General features: G+C 40.7%; 1 protein-coding gene across 1 annotated transcript in view; it reads right to left on the bottom strand.

Annotated features, from left to right (window-relative positions):
* Window positions 1-18202, bottom strand: part of LOC133003817 (cGMP-inhibited 3',5'-cyclic phosphodiesterase 3A-like) — a 51149-nt gene that overhangs the window by 31917 nt on the left and 1030 nt on the right. The window lies entirely within an intron of this gene.

Raw genomic sequence — 18202 nt, 5'->3', positions numbered from 1 at the left:
ATACAAATTCAACTCCTTCATTGAGAACTTCGTGCATTCGAATTGTTGCATCATCTATTCGTTATCTTTACTTCACTGAAGAAGCTGCATCACATGCGAACGGGTTCTCATGCATGCACAAGACTAAATTTGAAACACACACACACACACGTACACATCATTTCATCCCAGTCTCCTCCTCCCTCCAAGTCTCCATGGCTAAGTTGAGTGCTTTTCCCCCGTGTTGTTGTACCCATGTAAGGCCACTGACGCCAGCTTCACCACATCTCTCTGTCAGCTTCCTGCTCCGGCTGATTGACACTGACGTTGCCGGGCGTTTGTATTCCCACAGGAACAACGTGATCGTCCAGACACCGGTCTTCCATTTGGAGATGCATGCCTAATGACTTACATCCCATTTTGTGTCTGTGCCTCTTGAAGTTTTGCTCTCTAATGTTTTCCCCTTTTGAAATCTTCCAGATGACACTTTTTAAAGAGGATAACTGATATCAGACATCTCTGCCGAAGCAAAACACTTTCTGCCACACTTCACATTTAGACTTGTGGTGCAAATAGTTCTATGCGATCACATTGCATTAAATAAGAAACAAAGAGAGCCCCTGTTTGGTAACAATGACTTAATATCTCATACTTAGAGAAATGATCTTCTAATTAAAGGTTATGATAATTGTCGAGCATCTATCTAAGACAAAGGCATCGTAGCACTGCCTGATTGAATGAGTTTTTTAATTTTCTCCTTGATTTGAGACAGTGAAGAGTGGCGGTTCATGTTACACAGATGATTGATTTTTAATAGGAGCGATTTTAGTTACCTCTGGCAAGAAGGTTATGTTTTTACCCCTATCTTTTTGTTGGTGGGTTGTTTTGCTTGAATTTCAGCAGGATCACGCAAAAACTACTGAATGGAAATCCATGAAATTTGGTGAATGGATGAGACATGGTCCAAGAAGGACTCCAATAAATTTTGGCTTGGATTCAGACAAAAGGGCAAATCCAGAAATTTCTTAGATTAGAGGGTATTATTCTATATCTTCACCAATTTCCCTGGGAATATTTCATGGATCTTGATGAAAGACATCTGGCTTATTTTTGGGACTGTTGGATCTAGGCAGCGGTAGGCGCTTTACTTAAATTGTTTGGGCAGACCTAGGAGTTATACAAGTAACATGTTGCCATTGGTTTAAGTGAGATACACTGTGAGCTGATGTCAATATCAAAACTATATAAACCAGTATCCTATGCAACAACAAAAACACAACAACATTTTTGACTCTAAGGCTACATTGCCAATAACAAAACTCACAGACAAAATCCTCTTTATGGTGGTTTATCTGAACGATTTCCCAGGGAAAAATCAACACAGACCTTCGATTAGAGGCCTGCAAATACAAAATGTACATCTAAATTACATTTGATATGATTATTTATCTACATCATTTCTGTCTGTCTCAGCCTGTGATACATACAGACACTACTGATGAGGTCATATAAAACCTATGGTATGTGATAATGTGTGTGTATGTGTTGTGTGTACACAGTAAAGGTAACACACTGGTCTGAGGGATCAACAACAGACAGGAAGACACCAAGTTGTAAATTTGAAGGAGAACAAGAAAGAAGTGGATCTTCTGGGTAGCCAAAGATACTCAGCTTCATCCATTAAGGGCCTACTCATTGAATTCCTTAGTGAAGGAGATTGGAGAGAGAGAGGGAATGAAAAAAGTGGGAGGAGAATAAAGGTAGCGGTAGACTTTGAGAGAAAATAAGCTCAATGAAAGAATAGAACACGTTGACATTAGCACAAGATGCAGCTTGATCTAATGTCAAGCCTAAAGAAACCGCAGGCCGCTCACACACATGTACTTGTGTGTTTTTATGTATGTGTGGTCGATCATGAGTGAGCTGTCGAGACGGGCAGAGAGGGAGAGATTGTGTGTGGTGTGTGTGTATGTACCACCCTGTACACACATCACAGCCCAAGGCTCCCAACTCCTTCATCTGCTCTTCAGATGAGAACCAAGTGCTCGCTTTGAGATGCTTTAGCACAGATCAGAGAAAACAGGGTGCCATTTTTAGAATGAATCCAATTATTTCTGAATATCTGAAAACTTGACCTGAAGTAAACCTGTCCCCCATATCTAGCCTGATAGTCCTGAGAGAGAGCAATCCACTGAAAGAAATCCAGATATGGTTGGTGATGTAGGTTTTTAACTGATGCAAAGTGGGACATCTTTTTTCCCTTTTTTTAATTATATACCAATTAATAATTTGAGTCATTTCAGCACATTGATGTTAACACGTTAACATGTGTAGATATGAAGTTCCCTTGCTAAAAGGAAGAAAATGTAATCAGGCAAATTAGGCCTACACGGTTCACTACACACACTGCTTTATTGACTGATAGAAAATGAAAACTGGTTTTGTTTTTCGCGAATCTCAGTTCGGTGCATCTGGTCATGGTTACAGCCATAGTCTGTCAATAAATAAATCTCCACTTCCTCCCACTATCCAGTAATGAGGCCAAAATATTCTGTATATGAACACTGCCATATTTGAAAGACATGGAGCCAGAGTCCGCATGGTAGTGATTTGAGCATGGTTGCGAGGTCACGCCAAAAAAATGCTCGATCAATCGCGAGTCTCTGAGATCTTTGAGAACCACCTATTTAATGTGTATTTTGACTTTTGGCTTTGGTCCTTGTCACAATCACTAACATGGAGGAGGTGGGATTTATGTCCTATATTGCAGGCAGCCTCCAGGTGGCGATCAAGACACTTTGGCATCACTTCTGTCTACGGTTTCCATACACATTCTACCTGCAGGGTGACGATAACAATTTGGTTGTGTTACAGTAGTCAGATTTATTTTGTGTATTGGGACAAAGACTAAAAAATTTTGTCTCCCTCAAGTTTTGGGAAAAAATAAAACGAAACGACAGCAAAACAAAGAGTTGAAAAGCATCGACGAATGATCCCTTCGTGAACCCTTCATTTGTGCCTGATTTCAAATATCCTGAAATCAGGCACAAATTCTGGATCCAGAACAAATTTGAGAAATTAAGCAGAGTTCAGGGTTTCCCCCAGTGCTGTATAGGCCTGGCGGGCCGCCAGGCTTTACTCCTCCCCCCGCCAGGCTAAGCGTCGCATGTTTTTTTTATTTTAAAAAAAATAAAAAAATCCATCACTCGCGCACATCAACAACACTTCACTTCCTCATTGAGCCCCGATCCCCAAGCAACCATCCTATTGGTCCAAACAGTCACATGTCCCACCCAGACGCCTTCACTGACCCTCGGACATCAGAACGCTCCTTCAACACAGTGTTTTACTGAACATATGTCGCCTTCACTGACCCTCAGACATCAGAACGCTCCTTCAACACAGTGTTTTACTGAACATAAGTCAAAACCGAACATAAACATAAACCTAGTCCGTTACACGATTAGGCTGCAGCTATTTGGTTTTATTTATTTAAAAATAGGGTACTTCTTATTTCATACATTTTCCACAAATATGAGGAGGACTCAAATAGCCCTACAAAGTTCTGTGTTTAATTTATTTCAAAGTAGGCCGACACTTGCCTGTGTATTTTGTTTGTTTGTTATTTTGTTGCTTGTCTGTTTGAGTAGCTGGCTGAAAGCAAAGAAGTAGTACGCTTATCTTTTATTGGTAACCAAACTGTTACGGTTCATTGTTTCTGAAATAAGAGGCCTGACTGCTATGTTCACAGCAAACTTGAATTTTTTTTAATATTAAGTAGGGCTGCCACTAACGACTATTTTTCTATCGATTAATCTGACGACTATTTTATCGATTAGTCGATTAATCTAAACGATTAATTTTCCTCCTAAAAAATCTAATTGACCATTTCAATTCAGTTATTTTTATTTTGATAACAACAAACTGTATGTCACCATATAATGCAGCACAAAACAAAATGTAAACAAAGGCTCAAATATTAAAGTGCAAAACTGTAGGTTTAAACTAGCAACTCCAACGTGATAAAATTAAATAAAAAAGAGGGCTTATAAGTAGGGATGGGTATCGTTTGGTTTTTATCCGATACCGGTTCCTAACCGATACTTTTAAAACGATACCGGTTCCTAAACGGTGCCTGAACCGATACTTTTTTCAAAAAAGTGCACAAAACGATACTTGACTAAGAAAGGCTTTTTTATTGCCAAATATATTAACTGTTTAAAGTAGATTATAAATATAAATAAATACAAAACTCTTTTTAACTTAAAACTATGAATAACATACGAACTGTTAACAAAAGTTTACACTATACTTAAATAAATAAAAATAAATACAAAACACACACACTCTGACTCGTGACTCTGAGACCCCCCCCCTCGCAGGCAGGCTTCGGCCCCCCGCCTTCGTGCCCCTAACATGCGGTCGCTTTTATGAAACATTTCTCGGCGTGGTCTTTGTTCCTCCCGCCCCCGAGCCTTTCCAAGCCGACCCGGAGCAGGTCGCGACGCAACGCCAGGGAGGAAATGCGCCCGGCGGGGGGGGGGCAGCCAGCGCCGGGGAGAGGTCTCACGATGAGATCCCCCCCCCACCTGCACGGAAGCCCTGACGCACGCGGGGCGCGGGCAGCGCGGAGACAAGAGTTTGTATACAGGGGTCCGCGGCCGCGGGGGCCTCCGGGGGTCCGGCGAGAGCCGCCGCTTCCCGTGAAGGAAGGAGCGGAAGTGTGAGGAGGCGGGACGAGCGGAGACCTCAGGCTTCGATTGGCTCAGGCACCGAAATGAGGCACCGAAATCTCCGTTGCATTTCGGTCCGGGTAGGTACCGGTTGTATTGGAACCGGTTCCATATTGGAACCGGTTCTCGGTACCCAACCCTACTTATAAGTTAAGTCAGCAGTGCAACTCAAAAAGATATCAAAGTATCTATTTAACCCCTTATCAAAAAAAAAAGTTAGGTGTGCATATTAAACAAAGTGCAACATGTTTAGAGTATAAGAAACAATGGTGTCCAGCTCAACCCCCCCCCCCCCCCCCCGCGGGTGCCTTCTAGCAGCCCTACCACCAGGCTTAGCAAGTTTTCTGGGGGAAACCCTGAGAGTTCTAGTAATTATTATAATTGTATGGAGTTACACGATGACAGTTGCAATACATGTTGAATAGACATCAATACTATATTGAGAACTTTTGAGAAATTTTGCAATGATCTGCAAGAGAAAATCATCAATTTCACCAATTCACTTCTATGCTGGGAAAACCTGAATATGAACATTTCCCACTTGTGAATAAATGGATGAATGTTTGCATTTTCAGAATAAAGTGACAGCCTTGCATAGTTTTTTGCCATATAAGCACCAGATTCTCTGTACTTTCGTCATGGTGCCGCCGCTTATTATTCTATAGATCATAGATTTAAAACGCAGTGTTGCCGTAGCTCAAGAGGTCAAGGTTGAAACAGATCACACATCTGGAGTGGTAACCGGTCTGGCCTCAGCTTGGATACGCTGGGATGAATGAGAATTCAGAGAAGGCATATCATGACTGAAGCCAGGCACACACACACACACACACACACACACACACACACACACACACACACACACACACACAAACATAACCACACACACATGGGTGCATGCATCAGCAGTGTCTTACATAACACAGTGAGTGATGGCAGCTGAGGACACAATAATACAGCCTTTGGCATTTGTCATGTGAATGTTGGACGGAGAGGAAATCGGGTGAGTGGGAAAGACAACAGAGAAGGACAGGGAGAGAGAGAAAGAGAGAGAGAGCGACAGAGAGAGAGAGAGAGAGAGAGAGAGAGAGAGAGAGAGAGAGAGAGAGAGAGAGAGAGAGAGAGAGAGAAAGTGGCAGAGAACGACTGATGGAAAGAGATACAAAGAAAGTTTTTTATTTTATTTTTTGACTACAGATGCCCATGAGCCTGAGGCAAAATGCCCCGAGGGAAAATATTACTACTAATATTATGTTAAAGCTGTAGTCATTTTCATGTCTTCCCAGTTTTCTGTCTCATCAAGAGAAGCTAAATCTCCCCCCTCAGTATGTGGTATATGGCTATGATGCACCAAAGCAGTTTTTACATGACTCTATTTCATGCACCATCAAAGATTAAAGCAAGTTCTGCTCCGATACAAACTAAGGAACATCTGAGGCGATATATTCTATATTCTTATTTAGAGGTTGAACTAGCATGCATCAGGCTCGGGGTAATTGCTGTTTGACCACACATACAGTATGTGTAGGCAACCGGCTGCACCATTATTGTTCACATATTTGCTAAGGCACAGCACGTGTACCAGTAGATTCCAGAACTAAAGACTGACCAATCTGTCTGAGTTTGCATGTGGTAAACATAAACAAAGATGAGTACACTCGAGAAGATCAACATTCGGCTAACGTTACAACCAAGACAGAAAGGACACATGATACAAACGTGGTTAATTTCAATCCTGGTCACACATCTTGTCTTCAAAATTCTCTGCTACTTCTTGCTAGTGCCCCGACCTGAAATATGGGAATTGAACCTTGTGTACGCGTCGCATTAATTTCTGAGGACATGCGCAGCCTATGCACCAAACAGATGCAGGATATGCGTAGCAGCCATATTTTGTGGGCGTAGTTAACATCTACATTGTGTCTATATGGTATATACCCTTAGCAAACATTACATTAGACACAATGTTTGTTCAAACTTGCATGATTTGTTTCAAGTCAATAAGTAATCTTACATAAACAAGAATTGTTCAAACATTGCAGAACGAATTCCCACGACATTTGATTGGAGGATTGGACATTGGTAGAAATGAAACCCATAAAATGTTGGGGCAGATCCAGGAGTTTTGTTTCTCTTTGTTCGGCATTGTATTTTTTTTTATTTTACCATTTTAAGTTAAATTTCCGAAAATAGCACGGGCTGGATCTGGATAAAAAAAATGTCTGTCGCATTGAAATGTACGAGTGTGCAATTTAGTGCAGATCCAAATAAAAATCCAGATCAGGTGGATTTAAATAATTTCATAAGGCAACAGTTGGGCCTAAGAGGAGATATGCACGCTCCTGTGCCTTTACTCTATATATGAGATGAGAATACCTTTTTAAAAGTTTTATCAGTCTAACATACTTCCAAGCTAATTGAATTACATCCCAAATGCATGAATAACAAATGTTTTAAAATGGTAAAAATTGTATAAAAACTGGTGTATTAGAACAAAGTAAGAAAATTAGACTGTTTTAGAAAAGAGGTCTCATTTCATTAAGCCCATCAGAAGCAAAGTAACATTTTATTATCTTATCCATCATGTCATGGTCCACTCCCTCATTATTACAACGTCTTCAGACCCAGTTTCAGAGGAGCAGGTTCACCACAGTCTCTCTGATGACATAGTTTCTGCTCCCAGTGATTCTCAACAGATAACAGCAGGTAAAGAAACATGTTTATATCCAGATGAGACCACGAGTAAGTTTATTGTCTCTAAACACAGGCGACCCCCTGGCAATTAGCTGCTCCATGTACGTCATCAATGTGTGTCTGCAGCATGCGTGTGCATGTGTGTGTGTGTGTGTGTGTGTGTGTGTGTGTGTGTGTATGTGTGTGTGTGTGTGTATGTGTGTGTGATGTGTATGTGTGCATTATGAGGGATAATGGAAGGGAAAAACACTCCCAGATGCATGTGATGCAATTATACCCTTGATTATCTGATTGGGTAATCTACAGGCAGGCTGGAAGCGTCCAAGACAAACACACTGTCAGCAGACTGTTGACCGAGTGTAAACCACTAACTAGGACACACATACACACACACACACACAGACACACACACACTGCTGTATTTGAGTTTGCTCAACGATGCATAGATATAGCGAACGTCAAACAGAAATGCTGTGAGGAGACCAGCAGTTATTTGAACTCATCACCAAAAAAATTGTATTTGTGTCTTGTGGACATGTACTCAAGTAAATATTATATTATATATTAAATTATATGTGTGAATGCGTGAGAACAATGGTGCTTGATTGGGGCATTGATCTAACCCACAATGGCATCCTAACACTATCTGAATAGAGGTTCCACTTTATGGGGACACAGCTCGTCTGGGAGCTTCTCCAAGGTCAGGCTCACTGTGTGTGTGTGTGTGTGTGTCTGTGTGTGTGCGTGTGTGTGTGTGTGTGTGTGTGTGTGTGTCCTCACATCAATGAGTAAAGAAAAGGGAAGTGTCTGAACATTGATCTCACCAGAGAGCGATTTGAGGCAAATTATGGGTAAATAAAAATAAATAAAAATGGAAGATCAGTGGAAAATCCCTATTTATGACAAACACAGCAGAGTAGCAGTTAAATTATCTTTTTAATCCTCTTTGAAAAGACATCAAATTATCTTAAAATAAACTTTTGGTGCTTTTACACTTTTATCTATGATCACATGGGACTTTGTAAAATGAGCTGGGTATAATTATTTTTATGAAATACTGACAGCTGTGGGTCATATCAGATGTACTGTTTGGTAGGAAGTGTTTATAGCTGCACTCCCAAAATAAATATATATACTGTCATATATGAGTCCATTTTAGCAGATAGCCCCATTGAATCCAAGTCATTTTTCTCAGCTTTGCACACTTACAATTTTCTTTTCACTGAGCAGAGGTGAATGATATGCAAAAAATCACATTGTGACAGATTTAGCAATTTTGATATAAGTATCAATTTTTGTGGTTGTATTTTCACTGGAAAAAAAACAAATACTATAATAAGAGCCTGATCATCGGTTGGCCGATAAAATTGGGCGATATGAGCCTTCCACAGACTATCAGTATCTGTTCATGTTTGCTGATATGAAAACTTAATTCATGTTCTATATATCTGGTTGTATTTGTGTGATATATTTACAATTAACCAATAAAATATCAAACCTCAATTACATTTCTTTGTCATATGGGTTCGATGACGACATCCTAGGAATCTTTTTTTTGGTATATAGATATTGTCTCTGTGTTAGAATTTTTTTTTGCCTCTGACATCAATACCAAACCACCATCTTTAAATAATCTCTGTTTCACCACAATACTTCTTTTATATTGTGACAGATTTGATCTTTTTCAAATAATTACAACTGTGTAATGTACTTGGGCATATTGTGATTTTGATCATATTTAGATTAATTGTTAATTGTTTATCTATTATTTGGGATGTTTTCTGACAGTCTAGTTCCAGTCATGCAATTTTTACACACTGAATTACGTGGTAGTGCGAATGTGTTGTGAATCAATAACCTGTCTTATCTATTGGGAGGATGTGTGGAAAAATGATTGAAATAGAACTCAAGAGCTAAATTCAGAATTAATAAGAACAGTAATGATCAGGGTCACACTGCGACACTGTAGAGCCATCGGGCAGCTCTCAGGTATGTCAGGTCAGTGGGTATGAACTAAGTCTACAGACACAGCTGTGGAATGCCAGCTCACTCCTGCATGAAATACAGTTTAAACATACTTCCTCTTATTCCAAACAGTGCATGCTCCACAACAGACGACAGCAAAGTTGGGGAATCCCTAATTTTCCATAAAACCTCGAACTCACAAAGGTTGAGAAAATAAAAACAGTCCCAGCAGCACTGTTTATAACTCTCCTGCGCTGAGAGTCCATTACATTGGTGAGAGTGTTTACTGTGGGGAGAGAGGAGCAGAGAGACAGACCAATGGACACATCCAGATTCTGCTCGTCCATGCAGCTCCCTGCCCAGCCCAACCACTCCCTCCCCCCTCCCCCCTCCCGCCTCTCACCAGGCATATTTTGGAGCTAAAACACGCCATTGACTCCAGTAACAAGGCAATCCTTGTCCAAGGCCACCAAACCTCATGTGGACAGCTCGCAGAGACGCCACTGTGTGTGTGTCGGCGTGTGTGTCCAGGTATATCTCATGTTGTAGGGACCTAAATCTGTCGACATAGTCACATTATGGGGACTTGTCTTCTTCATGGGGATAAAAAGTCCCGATAAGGTGAAGATGTTTCAGGGTGAGACTTTTGTGAGGAAGGGTTTAGATTGATATGCCTCCAGGAAATGAATGCCAGTCAATGTAATGTCCTCTCAAGTCATGGAACCATGACTGTGTGTGTGTGAGTATATGAGCATGTGTATACAGTAGTGGCCCAGCCCAGGTTCAAATGATTTGCTGTTGCCTTTCAGCAGCAGCCATGACGATTACTCTCACACACGCTTCCTTTTTTTTCTTTCCCCAGGCCTCTCTACTCTCTCTGTGGGAGCATATGGCAAAGAGCCATAGTCACATTATGAGGACACCAACACACACAAATACGCACACACACACTATCTGTCGCACAAACCATATGCGATCGACACAAACTTGCTTCCACAGTGTGCGGGTCCATGTGTGAGCTGAGAGCGATGGTGTGTTGGAGGCCGAACACAGCGACCAGATAGTTTCCTTTCACCATCAACACTTCTGCTGTGCTTGGCAGCGAAACCTCCTCTCACTCCTCGTCTCTCCCTCACCCTCCCCAACAAATCGTTCAGCACTCTCTTATCCCCCTCCTCCTCTCTCTCCCTCCCTCTCTTTCATGCAGTCGCTCCTGCAATAGGTCCCCTCGAGCTACATAGCCCCCCCCCCCTTCTCTCCCTCTCTCACATGCATTTGGCTATCTGACTGCAGCTTGGGGCTGGATGCAGCCTGTGCTAATGTCAGTGTGCTCTTTTCTTTCAATCACTTTTTTGAGACCCATCTTTCCTCATCTCAGCGTCTGTCACTCCGTCTTCTACCTTTGCTGTTATTTCTCCTTCTTCCTCTGAATGAAACGATCCATTCAGAAAGGCTACAGCTGCACATCTGGTGACGCACATCCAAATTCCAACATCGTTTTCCTTTTTCTATGCTCTACATTACTCGTCACTTTATCTATTTCTAAATTATTTTATTATCTTTCTCAAGCTATAAACAATCAAGACTCCCTAAGTGCAGGACAACTGATATGTTATCCGATTAAGCTCTGCTGCTTTTAGCCCTATGATTGAATTTGCATCATTTGTCATTTTGAACATGTATTTACATGTATTTACGTTTACATTGGATGAACGTATAATCCCTTTAACTGCATGTCCTTACTTCTGTGTATATATATTGTGCAGTACATAATACTTACATGCTATTTAGGTTAAGTTTGGTACTATTTATTTTGTTCCTGATGCCTTCCTTGAACTAGAGATGTTTACATACCGATACCGCATCAGAAATACCTCTGACACTGCAGAAATTTCCAGTTTGTGAGTCAATGAGGACATAGATCCATGTACTGATCCAATACCACATCATTAAAGTTTATTAGCCTGCATGAGATAAGGAAGAACAAGAAGTGAATGTATGATGTAAATTTAATTGTTAAATTACATAATTCAAGAAAATACAGCAATTATCGAAATGCTGTTTGATGATACAAAAAAAATATATGCAATACAATATTACAAATATTTTTTACTTCTCTGTCTAACTGACTCGTCTAACAGAACCGTACTTTATTTGTCCTAGTAGATTTATATTTAGTTGTTGAATGTATGCTCGTTTTGCATCATCCAGTATATCACAAACCTTCCTGGTGAACGTTGTCAGAACCTGATATTATTATCTATTTTCCAAACATATTAACAACATTCTCCATCATCTCGGTGCAGGTTTAATAACCCTTGAGGCCGCTCGGAGTCAGATCCTGTAACTCTGGCACAGGGAACAGGTTGTGTGTCTCCCAGGGAATGAATGTGCGTCAATGAAAGAATGTGGGCCTTCCCTCAAATAGATTCCAGAGCACATGTTTCTGCTTTAAAATCGGCCTCGCTCCCTCCTTCTCACCTCCCGTCTGACACAGATACTGTATTTGATGATGAGGTGGTAGAGGTTACGCAACACGGTGTTCAAGGTCTGACCTCCATATTCCAAACGAGGAGAGGAAACGAACTTGTTTCACATCACTCAGGCTTGTGCGTCAACATGGTAGGACGTAGTGTACACTATCTATTTTGTTGGCCTTGTAGTAGCATTTGTGTCGTGAACAATTTGCACTGTGTGTTAGGGTGGAAGAGAAAGCTGCATGGTGTAACGTCCTGCAACAAATCGCTTACAGATTTTTTTTTAGATGTTCTATTTATGGCCGTCGTTATCTCGGAGCGAGTGCTTTTCAATTGCACGTGACCCCGAAAAATAAAAAAAACACGAGCAGAGGCCTTTCCCTCCCCAAAATCCCCATCCCGCAGAGACCCCGGCTGAAAGACAAACAACTTCTGTCACAACACAAGGCCTCTGTGTGGAGTCAGGCCAAGCAAGTGAATTCAGGTCAAATCCTTGAATATTAACACTCAAGACATCATGTTAGTGAGGAAACGTCTGCTAATTCAACATCAGCTCATTTGTTCTACACAATATTACAGCAGCAAAACACTCAATCCCATTCACCTTAAAAAGGAGAAGGAAAAAAATAAAAGCATGCAGAGAAGCCAGTGATATTTTCCAGCTTACAGTTCAGCAGAGTGCCTGTCTTGCCTCTGGCACTGGAGGCTGCACCAGCCTGCTTCATAAATACTGCACACACTGACGCCTGATGAAAACCCCCCACTCCTCTCAGGTACAACTGCACTCTGGAGAGCGTCTTTATCGACAGTATGGATCAACAGTACCTGTACAAAGTGTCCATGTTTGTGTCAGGGAGACACTTTGCGAGAGAGACAAGGTGAAGGAGGGAGAGAGAGAGAGAGACAATGTGAGTAATGGATTTGACTAATTTGTTAAATGCCTTGAAATGTCTGCGCTGTGGTACCTAATGAGAAGAGACAAAGGTCAGGTTCCAAAATAGTCAAATACAGATTCGGACTCCGCTGAAAAATGGTGAGTGTGTCTTCATGCAAAGGTAGAATCTGCAGCCGTAGTAGGGGGAATAAGGAAAAATGTTCAATATATTCTTACATACTGAATGATTAGAATTCATTAACTGTGGGCACCTGATCCATGCAGACTGGGGCCGTGTCCCAAATTGTCACTGACAAGCAGGTGAAGTGTTTCATAACTTTATTTCTCCCAATAAAGTGAAAGCAGAGAATTTCATGGGACAAAGTAATGTACACATTCAATTCTGCAATTGTCTAATAGCAATACATAGTGAACTAGAGGAGCACTCAGTAGAGGGCAAACCTCTGCTGAGGCCCAACACGCCACATTGCTCACACACACATGCCAGTCCCCTTATTATTTTCATTATGATCCAGGAGGATTTCTTTTTGGGACAATCATGTGTAGGACTTTGGCAGAGCTCTGTCCTATGGTGAGTGCCATTGTAGTTATAACTATAATTATTATACCCCATTGTTTATTATTGGCATTACTGTTATCATGATCACAATTACTATGGTAGGTATATCAACCAGTCAGACATTGCTTATCAGTATCCCAACTGTTTCTGCGGTGGATCTCCTTTATCTCTCCCCATCCCATCCATTTCTCTTCTCTCTCCCTCAGCCCCAACAGCTTTTTAGCATCAAATGATGTTTGCTTCTTGTTGTGTCCTTTCAGACTTTTATTGTTCTGGCTCCTGCTCACTACTGTCATGCAAACTCTGTGCAGCTGCAGCAGGCAACTGCTTTCAACACAAAGGCTCTGACAAAGTACTGTATATTATGACGCACCGACAGGAAATGTCATACCATATGAAAGGACAGAATTTACGGCAAAAAACTGTGATCACCCATTATTTTGCACATCAGCCCACTTTGTTAATGTATATACTATGAACGTCTTTATATTTACAACTTCACTTAATAATAGAAGGACATCTATAAAAGGGTTAGTAGTTGTAGTGTTTGTTTATGTTTTAGTAGCACTTTGTTGGCTCCAAAAGTAAAATCCATTTGTTTGTGTTTCTACTTCCCTCCTACTGGTCCCAGAGATCACACAGCAACGCCACAGGAGGACACGCTGTCCTCAGCATCTGGTCAACTGTGAGATTCTTTTAATGTTAAATTTCTCATCACTGCTGTTCCACACATGACAGGGTGGAATGGCTAATGGAGCCATTCTAACAGTTCAGTTCACCCACTAACTCAGCGTTCCCTAGATACCAGTTAGCAATGAACAACCAGGCATCGAGGGTTGGATATGGGTTCGGCTTGAGTTTCCAAATGAGGGAATTAAATTTGTGAGACAGGACAAAGTGTGTGGTTCCACATCGGGGCACTTGATGGGGCCCTCGCTGGCTCAGGGTGAGAACAATCTCAGGTAAACTGTGCTTCTAATGGAAACAGGCCTTACGGTGCTGAATCGATGGGAATGGCTATTGGCATAATCAATAAGACTGATTATACCTTGATCAGAATCATCACAAGAGTGACTTTATTTAAAGAATTTAGCGGACACATTTATGCTACGACACAAAAAATAAATACAAATCACATTTTTTCTTAGCTGCTCTGCATGAGTTTGGTAATTGTAAGCTGTGATAACCAGTGTCCTCTCTGAAAAAACTGACAATGTGTACATACAATTGGACATTAAATCATTACCTCGGAAAGGAGATTATATTTCTGTTTGGTTGTTAATTATTAAGATTATGCAAATACTACTCATCCAATTTCTAGGACATTTTTTGCAGGGTTGGAGCATGAGCCAAGGAAGCACCTATTATATTTTGCTGCAGATCCGGATCAGGGGTGGAACCAGGATTTATTTTTAAATTTTTATTAAATATCGTCAGATGGATTGTTTTTCATTCATGAAAAAAAATCAGGCATGTTGACGGAATTGGTATTTAGCAGTTTGTGCAATTTTGTGTTGAGCCAAATAAAAATCTGGATCTAGTGAATAAAGTTTTATTTTATGAAGGATCGGTTGGGCCTTGGCGAAGGTATCTGCTATACACCCCAATTTTCTTTTTGCAAAAACATCCATTAAATCTTAAGTAAAAAATGTTATAAACCAAAATTTCCTTTGTGTGACGGCTAGTGTGCAAGTACACAAGGTTGTGTTGAGGTGTCTGTACCTCAGAGCGTTTGGCCTGTCAGCGACAATTACTCCACAAATCACAAGGAGAGAAGTGATGAGCCATTTAATTACTGCTATTCAGGTTTTCTTTTTCTGTTTTCCATGGTTGCCGTTCCAGCTAAGACATATTGTACATGACTATGACTCACCCACTCAGGATGATAACCATGAATCTCCACTGCACATACATCCACTGCACAATACATATGTATAAATCCCCCATCATTGTCTCTCATGTGGCAGTAACATCAGCAGCTTTTCTCTAACTCCCCCAACGTCTCGTGGTTTTATCCCCGGCTGTCACTAGAGGGCATGAGCACAGTTTGGGGCAAGAGAACAACCTTCAGTAGAGGAGACGTTCATGGACATGAAGGGATGACTTTCAACGGTCAAAACCCAGACCTTAAATAATGTTCCAAATATGTTAATAATGACATGCTAGCTGCCATGACCGCAGTGAGTGGGAGAAAAGGAACCAGCCCACAAGTTAGTGTTCCCAGTGGTTGGTTCATATCATTTATAATTTCATATCATTTATAATTTGAATTACCAAATACAACTTTAAGTAACTGCACTTTGGTTAATACTATACAGCATTAACCCAAGTTAGCAACAGTCTCCCACTACAGGAGCAGCGTGCAATATAGCTTTTGTTTGCCTCAATGAAAACATGTCAGAAAACAGAGACGGTGTTCCAGAGATTTTTCAGTCCTTCGAAAAGGAGTTTAGTCTGAAGTGTGATCGTATTTTGGATTTATAAGACCGCTCAGGGAAACTGGACCAATGTCACCCTGTCTGCAGCACATACAGATAGAGAATTATTGCGAAAGGGGGCAACACTTAAGGGCATAAATAAAAAGCTCAACGCACCGTGCCCCAATGATTCAGATTTGTAGAAAACATCATGTTTTAAGTGTCTAACGTCCTCATAGCTCATAGTAACATAAACTAAAGCTAACAGTGTTAGCTCATGTAAAAACACAATACATTGTGCTGCTTTAGTTGACTATTGCTCACGTCACATAGTTCAGTCAACCAACCAACATGTTTTGTTTATTTAAATCTGACAGTTATTGAAATATTTATACGTGTGCTCCACTGTGTTATTACTCCTTGTGTGTCTGCGAGTTGTACATAAGGTGATTGCATACACACAAACGCAGTGAGTGGATGTAAAATTACTATCGTAATTTTTTCAGCATCTCTCAATAACAATATTGTGATGATACTGATAACCATCATAAGTAGTTGTGTAAATCAATACATGTGAAAAACACATATTCGACTCTCTGTGCCTAAACAAGATTATTAACATTATTTTGTTTCTTTCTTTCCCGGGTTCATCTGATGCATTATAGTGTGTTCTTGAATTATTTTCCTCACATTTGTGTTACTAGATGGATTCCATTTCACCATTCTGCATTTGTTGTGCATATAATAAAGTGGCTTCAAATGGAGTCGCTTTTTTTATTGAACACTTAACTTTTTATCAAGTCATAGTGTGACACTAATACGTGTACTGAGTGTACAGGGGATACTTGTTTACTGAAAAGTGAACAGTCTAGTTGGTGTCTTGGGGCTCAGTATTGATGTTAAGGAAAATATTGTAGATTAGGCACATGAAGAACCTCACAGGATAAGTCCAGCACAATTAGTAAATGGTTTAATTCACATTTGTAATGTTGCCTATGTACAAAAACGGGATCGTACAAGAATGTTTTTATGACTGACTTTAAACACTGTTGTTTAAATATCTGCCAGTTATTTTTTAAGCTTTATTTTGCAAAGAAATTATTCATTAAACAAACCGATATATGTTTTGGCATCCACGAATAAAACACAGTGAAAAGCCCTTGATGGGAGGATGCGTTAATATGCACACTCTCACAGTCGCATGTTTGAATCAGAACATGAAGAAGATGATGTTGATTCCAAAATAATCCTGAACAGTGTTATGTTTGAAGTATGTAAAAGTGAGTTAAGATGCTGAAATCGTTCTATTTCTTAAATCCTCACCAATATATTGTTTGGCCAATATCAACAACCGATGGCATAGTCCATGGGTATCTGTATAAACGCTAATATTAAACTTTTTTTATATATATATAAAGATGCTTAGGATCAATTTTAAATTGTGAAATTACATAATACATTGAGCTCAAACAGAAGAGAAAAGATGCTTTGTAACAAATTTGATGACTAAATCTAATTTCCATTTGTTAGGGGCATAAACTACCATCGCCGCTACAAATAGATCAATATACCTATAGCCAGCAAGAGCATACATAGGCTTTATTTATATATAAAGAATTGATGTTTTGACATTGGATTCTAAGGCTGGTTTCTGCATTGGCCCTGATGATCCAGTATTGTTTGGATTCTATTGGGATGTGAACATCTGAAGTCTGTTAAAAAGCAAAGATGTGCCTCAAGCTCCAAAAGGGCCCATTAAACCCCTAACCAGGGAACACCATACACTTCATTCACACATGTGTCACATCCAGCTAAAAATCCTCTCATTCTATGAGGTCCATAAATATATATACATTTCCACATTAGAGCAACAACAGAGAGATATATGCAACATAATTATTCACACCCCCTCTTTCCACTGCAGTGATCTTTAAGCTCACCACACCATGAGGTAGGAATAAGGTCACAGTTACAGAATATAATGTGGCTCCATTAGATGTAAGTTTGGGAACACGTGCGCCACGCCACTGGGCCAGATAAACACAGAGGCTTTCAAAATATTTAGATGTGACCTCACAACGTTACACACACACACACACACACACACACACACACACACACACACACACACACACACACACACACACACACACTTAGGCGATCACGGGACACACTGTAACTTGGCATGCTAAGTGCACCTTCCATTTGCTTATCAGCAGCACAAACACAGCGCACGGCCCGGTGGTGAGGACCGAACCCGCAGCAGTGTTTGCACGGAGCGCATGTTGCAGTGTACCGGACCAGTGCTGGTCCGAGCGGCTGTGGACGTGTGGGCCTGTAGCGCAAACAAACCATTACCATCATCACAATAAAGCGTGCACGGCTACAAGCTCTATTATAACATGGCCCGATGTGCGGAGCCGACGCGCGTAAAGCTGCCACACATGCCATCAGACTCGGAGGAACCCAGAGGCCCGCAGTGG

The sequence above is a fragment of the Limanda limanda genome, chromosome 6 (assembly GCF_963576545.1).
Source record: "Limanda limanda chromosome 6, fLimLim1.1, whole genome shotgun sequence".
NCBI lineage: Eukaryota > Metazoa > Chordata > Actinopteri > Pleuronectiformes > Pleuronectidae > Limanda > Limanda limanda.
This window is presented reverse-complemented; position numbering and strand designations above follow the sequence as displayed.